The 9,947-nt window shown below is 52.1% G+C and overlaps 1 long non-coding RNA gene across 2 annotated transcripts; it reads left to right on the plus strand.

The window, feature by feature from the left end:
- The first annotated feature begins 297 nt into the window (after window positions 1-297).
- On the plus strand, window positions 298-9,416 carry LOC139178036 (uncharacterized). 2 transcript variants are annotated; one of them, XR_011562475.1, is made up of 4 exons: window positions 298-434; window positions 1,471-3,501; window positions 6,088-6,223; window positions 6,642-9,416. It is a non-coding gene; the product is annotated as an uncharacterized lncRNA (long non-coding RNA). The 2 variants fall into 2 exon arrangements; XR_011562474.1 differs by having other exon boundaries at window positions 1,471-6,223.
- The last annotated feature ends 531 nt before the right edge of the window (window positions 9,417-9,947 follow it).

Raw genomic sequence — 9,947 nt, forward strand, 5'->3', positions numbered from 1 at the left:
CGTGCGCGCCCTCTGCTGGCTTGCTGGCTGACTGACCCTTAGGCTTTGGAGACTCCCAGCCACTGGGTCTGGGAACCAAATGCCCATAAAAGGTGGACTGTCTCAACCGGGAAGGACCCTCGGGATCATCCACCCATGCCTCACCGGTAGAGTCAGGAGGCCCCGTGCGGGGCAAGGAGCTTGCGCAGAGCAGGAATTCGAGGCCCTAAGTCCGAGACGGGGCTCTGTCCGTGCCTGGGGTGGGGGTGGGGGTGGGGGGCTGTGTTCCTCGCAGGGGAACTCCAGGTGCGGGGTGGGGAGGGTGATCGTGGAGCGCAGAGGAGGTTTTCAGATTCTCAGCCCTCACCCCATCTGGCTGGCTCCGTCGTGGGATTTCCTGTTTTGTCTTGGAGCAGCGTCATTGCAACCTGATAGCCACGAAACGGGGACTCAAGGTCTGTGTGTGTGTGTGTGTGTGTGTGTGTGAACGGCTGACGCTGGTTTCCATCAGCAGGTGCCCAGGGCTGGTGACGTCACCGGACAAGTGCTCTGATCTCCGTATTTGAACCGGTTTGCCCAGCCCCAAGTCCTCAGGACCTGCCACCAGCATCTTGCTCCTGGTTCTCCAGCTGGAGGGTGTGGCAGTAGACTGAAGGGACACGAAATCAGGAAAGATGCTTGCCTTTCGAGCCAGGGTCAGAGGCAGGGGTGGGTGCGGGAGCTAGGGTGGACTTTGTATTGGGTTAGATGCGGGGAGGGTAGGAGAGATGAGAGAGTGCGGGCTGCTGCCCAGGCTTCCAGCCTGAGTGATGAGCTGCACTCCTCAGTGAGAGGAGGCTGGGGGGACCTGCCCACAGCCACTGGGTGCCTGAAAGCTCATTACCTATGGAGAGCACAGCTTCCCCCTGACCATCTCTTGCCCCCTCCCCAGTCCTTTCTCTTGGCTGGGCTGCTGTGTATGTGTGAGCCTGCACAGGCGTGTGAGCGCGTGTTCTGTGTGTGTCCCTGCCCGCAGGCTGGAAGCTCGGTGTCACTGGGGACGGGAACCTTAAAAGCCTTGTTGCTCCAGGAAGAGGCCTGCCTGGCTGGGAGGTGACACTTCAGGTCCTGTTCTGATCTCATCAAGGCCAGGGGTCTGAGCTTGCTCCCAGTAGGTGGTACCTGGAGACCTAGCCTGCCTTTAGAGCTCAGATGGGAATTCCAGACCTGCACCCATCTCCCCCATGGGGTGGCCCCAGTCAAGTCTCTGCCTCTCTCAGAGCCTTAGTGTCATCGCTGACAAGCAGGACAATGAGCTGTAGCTCGCAGGTGTCTGGGGAGGATGGAATGAGGTTTTGCAGGCAGAAGTCCCAGCACGGTGCCTGGCACCTGGCATGCCCTGGATGAAGAGTGGAGGGTATTATTATTTTTAAACCAGGAGCCCTATTGCTCAGTACTCAGGCTACCACCTACCTCTCTGACTTCATCTCTTTTTTCTTCCTCTTGTTCCAGCCACACTGGAAGCACCTGCGCCTGGAGAGCACCAGCCCTGGTCCAGTCTGGAGCCTTCTGGCCAGTTGTTGCCTGGTTGGTTCCTGCTCAGACTTCAGGTCCCAGTTTGATGGCACCGTCCTGGGGCAGCCTGCCCTGCCGGCTCTGCCCAAGGCGCCCACTTTGCCTGTCCGGGCACTCTAATTCTCTGCTGTTTTCTTCCTAGCATCTACCACTGCCAGAGCCTGTGCGATTTGTTGATGGCTTATACGCTACCCCTGTTTGTCTGTTGTGTTCTCCACCTTGTCCCTCGTGTCTGCAACAGGGCCTGGCACATAGTAGGCCCTCAGTCGTCATCTGTGGACTCTGCAGAGGCCTCTGATGCATGAGGAAAGCTGGGGTTTGGGAGCCAGACAGTCCTGGCTTGAACTTGGAATCCCAAATCCTGGCTCCATCACTCCTGGGCTGTCTGCATCTCATGCCCCTCCTCTGGGCCTCAGTTTTCTCATCTGTCAGATGGGGCTAAGCAGAGTGATGTGACATCAGCTGCTTAGAGGAAGCAGTAAGACGATGAGCATGCCTCATGCAGGCCAGGATTCACTGATAACAGTGACGAAGACTGCTACCTGTCAATCAATCGCTGCACTAAGAGCCTTACTTTAAAAACTTCATTTCTTCTTGACAATCACTCTGAGGAAGGGACGGTTAGCCCATTTAATAGATGAAGAAATTAAGGCTCAGGGCAGTAGTTCCATGCCCAGTGAAGCTCGTGTCTAAGGGCTGTAGATGCAGGAGCTTTGGGGGCATGGCCAGTTTCTCTCGTTAGCGTCTCCACAGTGTTCCGGGAGGACTGGGGATCTGGCCACCTGAGTCCTAATTTCAGCTCTGCCACTGACTTGCTGTGTGACCCTGGCTGGGTTTCTGCCCCCTTTAGAGCCCCATTTCCCCATGTGCCTCATGAAGGCACTGGACCAGGTCAGGGGGTGCAGCCTCCAGGGCCTGCAGGGCAGAGCAGGGGAGGTGGCTGGACCCAGGAAAGGCTGGGGGAGCTGGGCAGTGGCCACTCGGCTCTGGAGGGTACCTAACTGGTGGGAAAGCGGGCCTAGGATTGCCGGTGTTTATACTTTTCAAGAGAAGCAGAAAATTCGGATTTTGATGTGAAATCTGATTATTAAATGTTGGCAAAATTTGAAAAAGGAAGGAAAAAAGAAAGACACTGTGTGGGCCAAACAGAGGCCGTTTGTGGGTTGCATTTGGTCTCCTGAGCTGTCACTTTGTAATCCATGGGATACCCACTATCTAGAGGCCATTGCTTGCTCCTGGACCCTTGATAAAAATGACTCACACCACTGAGTGCTGACTAGATCCAGGGGCATATGTGATGTTGTTAACTTTTCCTCCTACTCCCCGTATCCCTACCATGTAACATTATCCCACTCATCACATCATCTCCATTTGATAGGTGGGAAGTTGAGGTCCAGAGAGGTTAAGTAACTTGTCTGGGTCACACAGCTAACACATGGCAGAGCTGGGGGACAAATCAGGGCTCTCCTGCTCCAAAGCTCACTGGTGTAACCACAGACCATCCTGCCACAGTGACCTCCCCTCACCCCCGGCTCTCTGTCCAGCCTCCTTCCCACCAGCGTCCCCCATCCTGGCCTCCTGGGGACTCACACACTCACTGTTGACCCCAAGGCAGGTTAGGTACAGTCTCAACCTGGAAGGAGGGTGAATTGGGTGGGAAGCCTTTTCGTTCTCCCCAGGACCCTGGCCTCTCTTCTCTCCAGATCCCCTGGCGCCGTAGGTTGTGCTAGGGGCCCGCCGGCTTGATGAGAAACCTACTGAAGCAACACTAAGGTCTCAGGCTCCTGCAGCAGCCCAGCCACAGGAGACGTCTCCTCCTGCGGGGAGGTCCTGGCAGGGAGCCGGCTGGTTCCTGGTGCCAGTGGAGCCGCTGTTAACTCTTCGGGTCTCTCCAGCAAATCCTGCAGTGAATCCCCTGGAGCGCAGACTGCGTGTGCATGTGCTCAGGTGGGGTCTCTGTGTGCGAGGGTGAGTATGAACTCACTTCTGTGTCTGAGCCCCGTGGGCTGCAGTGTCTACTGTGGGGTGCCTGTTGTCTGGGTGGATGGATTTTCCTGCAACCCAAGGACTCAGACCTTTAGGAGCTGCGTGGGTGAAGGCAGGAAGCAGTGATTAAAGCAACCACTGCTGATTATTTACAGGTGCTTCAGGTAAATGATTTGGTTTTTTTAAGTGCCACATAACCTGATAAAGCTGGTGTGGTTGTCCCCGTTTTGTGGATGAAGATACTGAGGCTCTGAGCCAGGCAGTGAAATGGCCAGGCTGGTGGAGCTGATGAACAGTGGAGTGGAAAGTGGATCCGGGTCTACTGTCTACAAAGCCATCGCTCCACTCACCCCTGCAGGCTGCTTTGTTTGGATCAATGGTGACCCCACGTTGGGGCCGGCGCCTTGCTCCAGTGGGCTCTACCTGGGACACTCCCTTTGGACTTTCAAGTCCCCAGCCCACCTGGAGCTGAGTGCCCTCTGCATTCAGGCATTGCTGGCACATTGGAAGCTAACATGTCCTGAGCTGCCATCTTGTCCAGTACCCTCGGCGTACGGCTGGGTGCAGGGCTTTTTGTTGCTGGGACCTGCCTAGGGTCACACACTGATCCTGTCACTGTTTGGGGTTCAGACTCTGAGGACTGTTGGCCATTGGTGGAAGGAGCAGGCCTGGCCACTCTCAGGGGTGTGTTGGGTTTGGGGGCCCGTTCTCTGGGCTCATGGTCTCCATTCTCTGTGCTGTCTTGCTTTTCTCAGTGGCCAAGCCCGGAGTCCATAGAGGGGACCCTTGACCTGACCTCAATTGCACCATCCTCGCCAGGCCTTGGTTCCCTTCAGCTCTAACTGTAACTAGAGTGCTTTGAGGGGACTTTAATCACAGCTGCTTATCTTAGAATTCCTGCTGCTACCCAAAGGCTTTGGAACCACAGAAGGGACGTGAGGTCAAGTCCTGGCTCTGGCACTTGTTTTCTGGGTCATCTTGGGTGAACTGCTTTGCCTCTCTGAGCCTCAGTTTCTTTATGTGTAAAGTAGGGATAATAATGGGACCTACTTCATGAGAGTGTTGTGAGGATTAACAGTAGTAATAGTTGTAATGACAGCCGCCAGACTTTAAGTGTTTACTATGAGCTGGGTGGGCTTCCCAGTGGTGCTGGTGGTAAAGAACCTGCCTGCTAATGCAGGAGATGTAAGAGATGTGGGTTCAATCCCTGGGTTGGGAGGATCTCCTGAAGGAGGTTGTGGCAACACACTCTAGTATTCTTACCTAGAGAATCCCATGGACAGAGGAGCCTGGCAGGTTACAGTCCATGGGGTCGCAAAGAGTCGGACACGACTGAAGCGACTTAGCATGCACGCACCATGAGGTGGAAGCTGTTATCCCATTTAATCCTCCCAGCAGCATTGTGAGGCAGCTACTGCTGTTATTTCCATTTTAGAGAGGGGGAAACTGAGGCACAGAGGGGTTAAATGGTTTTCTCATGTTCTTCCACTAGTTAAGTGGTAGTGCCTGGATTCCAGCCCAGGTCTTTCTGACTCCAAAGCCCAGAACGCTTAACCCAGGAGGGTTATTCAAGATATCTAACAATTGGCCTGGCCTGGCCTGGGCCCCGAGCCATCAGAATAGATGCCTGCCATAAATAAACAAGCTGTCTGTCCTCCCAGCACCGTCTTATCCATTACACACTCAACTGTGTTAAATGGGATTAATCCAGGAAATGAGATTACAGATGTCAAGCAGCTTGGAGAACCATGAAGCAGCCCATGTGCTTCTATTTCTCCTTCCGCCGAGGGGAAGAGAAGGCCCAGGGAATCAGGAGAGCTGTGCTTAGCTCCACGCTCTACCATGAACTTGCCGAATGACCTTTGGTGGGTATGGGAAGCCAGTTTCCAGAGTCATGGATTAACAAGGTCTAAACCTGCCGAGGAGATGACACCCAGTTGGTATCGCTCAAGCCCATCCAGGAGGTATTTGCAAAGAGTTGTCAAAGCAGACCCCGGAGGTCTCCAGCTTAGCCACAGTTTGGTAAATCACTCAATCAAGGGACTATGCATTTGGGTTTTTAAGGAACAACTTAAAATACATTGTGCATGTTTCATGAATACAACTTATTGAAAACCTACACCCCAGAGAGCTTGAATAGGCGCATATACTGGCGAGGGCACCACCACGATCAATACTGTTGACATCCCCATCAAACCTCGGAAGATTTTCCCCTTCCCCTTAGCCACCCCTTCATGCCCACTCTCAGGCCAGACCCAATCTGTCTTCTGTTACTATAGATCACTTGACCTTTTCTAGACGTTTACCTCAAGGAAATCACAGAGTTTGTAGACTTTTGTGTCCCGTTTCCTTCGGTCAGCATCATCTTTTTGAGATCCATTCTTAGGGCTCTGCGTTCCTTTTATTTCTGAGCGCTATTCTATCCCATGGATACGGCAGTTTGTTTTTCCGTTCACTTTAAATGGACAATGGGTTGTTTCTATTGATAGTTTTGGACTATTACAAATAAGGCTTCTAGGAAGATTTATATACAAGGCTTGTTGTGGCTATGTGTTTCTTTTCTCCTAGGTAAATCCCTAGCAATGGAAGGTCTGGGGCGCTTGGAAGGGTGGACTGTTTTCCCAAATGGTTGTACTGTTTTACATTCATGCCAGCAGTGGACGAGAGTTCCTGTGGCTCTACATCCTCACTAACACTTGGCATGGTTGGTTTTTTAATTGGAGCCATTCTAATTGGTGTTTGGGTGGGGGGCTGTCCAGTGTGGCTCCTGCTGCAGTCCTGGAGAATGGATGGTTTCTGATGGCTTGTGATGGGCAGGGAAGAGTGGACATCAACACTGAAGAGGGTGGCTGATCACTGGGCCATCAGGGGGAGTGGGTGCTGGCTGGTTTCCTCAGGCACCAGTTCCTTGGCTTTCTGGGTGTTAGCCAGGCTCAAAGGTGGCCCCCACTGATTAGTCCTCCTGGGGTTCACACTCTTGTGTAGTCCCTCTCCCACAGCCTCGTGCCAGGGTTGGTCTGTGTGACCAGTAAGATGTGGAAGAACTGATGGGGTCACTTCTGATGTTAGGTTAGAAAAGACCCTACAGCTTCAGTCCTGGTCATTCTCTCTCTCTCTCTTAGATCATTTGCTCTTGCGAGGGCCAGCTGTGCCGCTGTGAACAGCCTGACGGAGAGGGTAGTGTGAGGAGGGACTGTAGCCTCCAGCCAATAGCCAGCCAGAAACTGAAGCCTTCCGTCAACAACCATGTGGGTGAGCTTGCAAGTGGGTCCTCCCGTCCCATCGAACCCACAGAAGATGCGGCGTCAAACCTCACGTGAGACCCTGAGCCACCCACCTAAATGGGTCCTCCAGTCCCATCAAACCTGCAGAAGATGCAGCGTCAAACCTCACACGAGATCCTGAGCCACCACCTAAGCTGCCTTGCAACTCTTGCCTCTCAGGAACAGCGTGAGATCAGTGCTGCTTTAAATCACTAAATGTTTAAAGGGGATCTTTTGTTATGCATCAATAGATAGCTGACACATCCTGGATTATGTCTTCTTATTTGAGATAACAACTGTTTCCCCTGCCTTACCCCATCTAAACAATCAAGATCGAAGCCTGGTGTCAGGTGGGTAGACCACCTGGTCTAGCACAGCTGGTTGGACCAGGCTGAGACCTTCTTTTACCAACAAAGGTCCGCATAGTGAAAGTTATGGTTTTTCCAGTAGTCATGTACGGATGTGAGAGTTGGACTATAAAGAAAGCTGAGCCCCGAAGAACTGACGGTTTTGAACTATGGTGTTGGAGAAGACTCGTGAGCGTCTTGGACAGCAAGGAGATCCAACCAGTCCATCCTAAAGGAAATCAGTCCTGAATATTCATTGGAAGGACTGATACTGAAGCTGAACCTCCAATATTTTGGCCACCTGACGCAAAGAACTGACTCATTGGAAAAGACCCTGATTCTGGGAAAGATTTAAGGTGGGAGGAGAAGGGGATGACAGAGGATAAGATGACAGGTTGGATGGCATCACTAACTCGATGGACATGAGTTTGAGCAAGCTCCAAGAGATGGTGATGGACAGGGAAGCCTGGCATGCTGCAGTCCATGGGATCACAAAGAGACACAATTGAGCGACTGAACTGAGATCGTCTAGGTATTCTTTTTTCTCTTCTCTTTTTTCCTTTTCACCTCCTTCCCTCCTTTTCTGTTTTTCTTTCGACAGGAGAAGATTGAATCAAATAACATGATGGAATAGAGTACTAGGTAAACTCTGGGGGGAGCAGGACCATCAAGATGATCTGTGGAAAGAGGAAATTGAAGTGAGAGAGAAACAGGGATGAGGGACCCGGTTGTGGAGATATGTGCTGCCTGAGGGCCTGGCAGGGTTGGTACATCCAGTTGTACTGCTGGCGACTGAATTCTGGGAAACTCCTCTGATGCTTAAAATAACCCTCCTTTTGACTTGAGTTTCTTTAAACTTCTGCTTTTCCCAATCAAGTCATTTGAAGTCAGTAATCATCGTAGGCAACATTTTCTTTGAATAGACACAAAATGTTCCACTGAGTGGATGTGCCTGAAGTTTGCACAACCCTTCTCCTCTGCTTGGACATTAAGGTTATTTCCCATTTCTCTCTGTCATAAACAATGCCATGATGAACATCTCCAGCCCTTGAAGCTTTGTTTCACATCTCCAGCAATATCTTCAAGAGAGCTTCCCAGAAGGGATGAGTGAGCCAAAGCATTCTATCAGATGACTTTCCAGAAAACTGACACTGATGCTTTCACCAGTTGTAGAAGAAATCACTCATCTCACCGGCCCTCACCAGCCTCAGGCTTCTCTCGCTGGAGGCTGCCTTGTCCTGGCACTTACTGGGTCTAGGTGGATCTGGCTCAGTGCACCGTGCTGGGGGCAGAGCCCAGATGTTGTAGCAGCCACATCGTGCCAGCGCCTCTAGCGTCTAAACAGTCAGGAGAGATACACATAGTGTTCTTTTATTTAAAATGAACTGGATTCTAAACACCGCTTAAAAGTACATTAATAATGGTGTTGGTGTATCATTCATCTTGAACAAGTGACAGATATTTCCCCCAGCAAAATGCCAAAGTGGGAAAGTGGGTTAGGGAGTTAGATTGATGAGTTTCTGTCAAGGGGCTCATTACCTCTTGCCCAGACGATCTCCCGACTGGCCCCCCTGCCTCCAGCTCCCGCACCTCCCACCCTGGCCCCATCTGCTCCCTCCCATGCTGATGTCTAGTTAATCTTGCTCATGGGATTTGTGGCAGTGGGATGGCGGGAGGCCTGGAGTCAGGTGGCCAGGGTTCTGACCTTGGTTCGGTCACTGAGTTCCTGGGGATGGTGGCCACCTGCTTCTGTTCACCCCCTTTCTCAGGTCAACACTCTGATTTTTCTTTAGGGTCCTGGTCCTTCCTCAGTCCTGGGGTGTCATGTGGGGCTGACACGGCTCTGCCCACCTGATATCCACTCCAACAAGAGGCATATTATACCTAGGCTTGGTCATCGAGAGTTCTGCAGACCCTTGGCTCAGTAATTGGTCCAAGGGATGGGCAGCATGTGTCCCAAGCTGAGCCAGCCATTGTTTATGGCCTGGATCCAACTGTACCTGAAGTTCATGCTTCAGCATCCTAGTTATGTGAGTCAGGTCCCCTCTTCCTTCTCTGTTTCTTCTTTTTCCTCTTCTTTTAAAAGAAGTCCATCTGAATTGCATGCTTGTTCCTTGTAAATGGGCTTCCCTTGTGGCTCAGCTGGTAAAGAATCTGCCTGCAATGTGGGAGACCTGGGTTCGATCCCTGGGTTGGGAAGATCCCCTGGAGAAGGGAACGGCTACCCACTCCAGTATTCTGGCCTGGAGAATTCCATGGACTGTATAGTCCATTGGGTCACAAAGAGTCAGACACAACTGAGTGACTTTCACTTTCACTTCACTTTCCTTGTAAACGAAAGCGTTGTGGCTGATGTGCAGTATGACCTTGAATAAATCCTTTTTGATAGGCTCAGCTGCCCCACCTTGAAAAATGTAAGAGTTGGATTCTCAGGAAGAGATTCCACCAGCCGGGCAGGTTCAAGTCCCCCATCTGGGTTGGGGGGACCCACATACCAGGAGGGTCACAGATGGAGAGCCTGACTCATATGGAGACGGTCACTGTGCAGCCTCAGGTGAAACCTTAGTTGGGTGTGAGACCTGCGGAGGGCTGCCCGGGGTTGAAGGCCAGCGTGGGGCGGGAGCAGGCCCCCTGGGGGAGACCACTGGGGTTCCCTAGTGTGGAGCTTCGTGACCTGCAGTGACATGTCCTTCCCTTGCTCTGCGTCTCTCAGTGGCTCCCAAGTACCTTCAGGGTTAAGTCCCCTCCCCTTAGGTGGGCAGGAGGCCAGGCTCCACATAGGGCTTAATACATGCTGAATGAATGAATGAACAAAACT

The sequence above is a fragment of the Bos indicus genome, chromosome 2, assembly GCF_029378745.1.
Source record: "Bos indicus isolate NIAB-ARS_2022 breed Sahiwal x Tharparkar chromosome 2, NIAB-ARS_B.indTharparkar_mat_pri_1.0, whole genome shotgun sequence".
NCBI lineage: Eukaryota > Metazoa > Chordata > Mammalia > Artiodactyla > Bovidae > Bos > Bos indicus.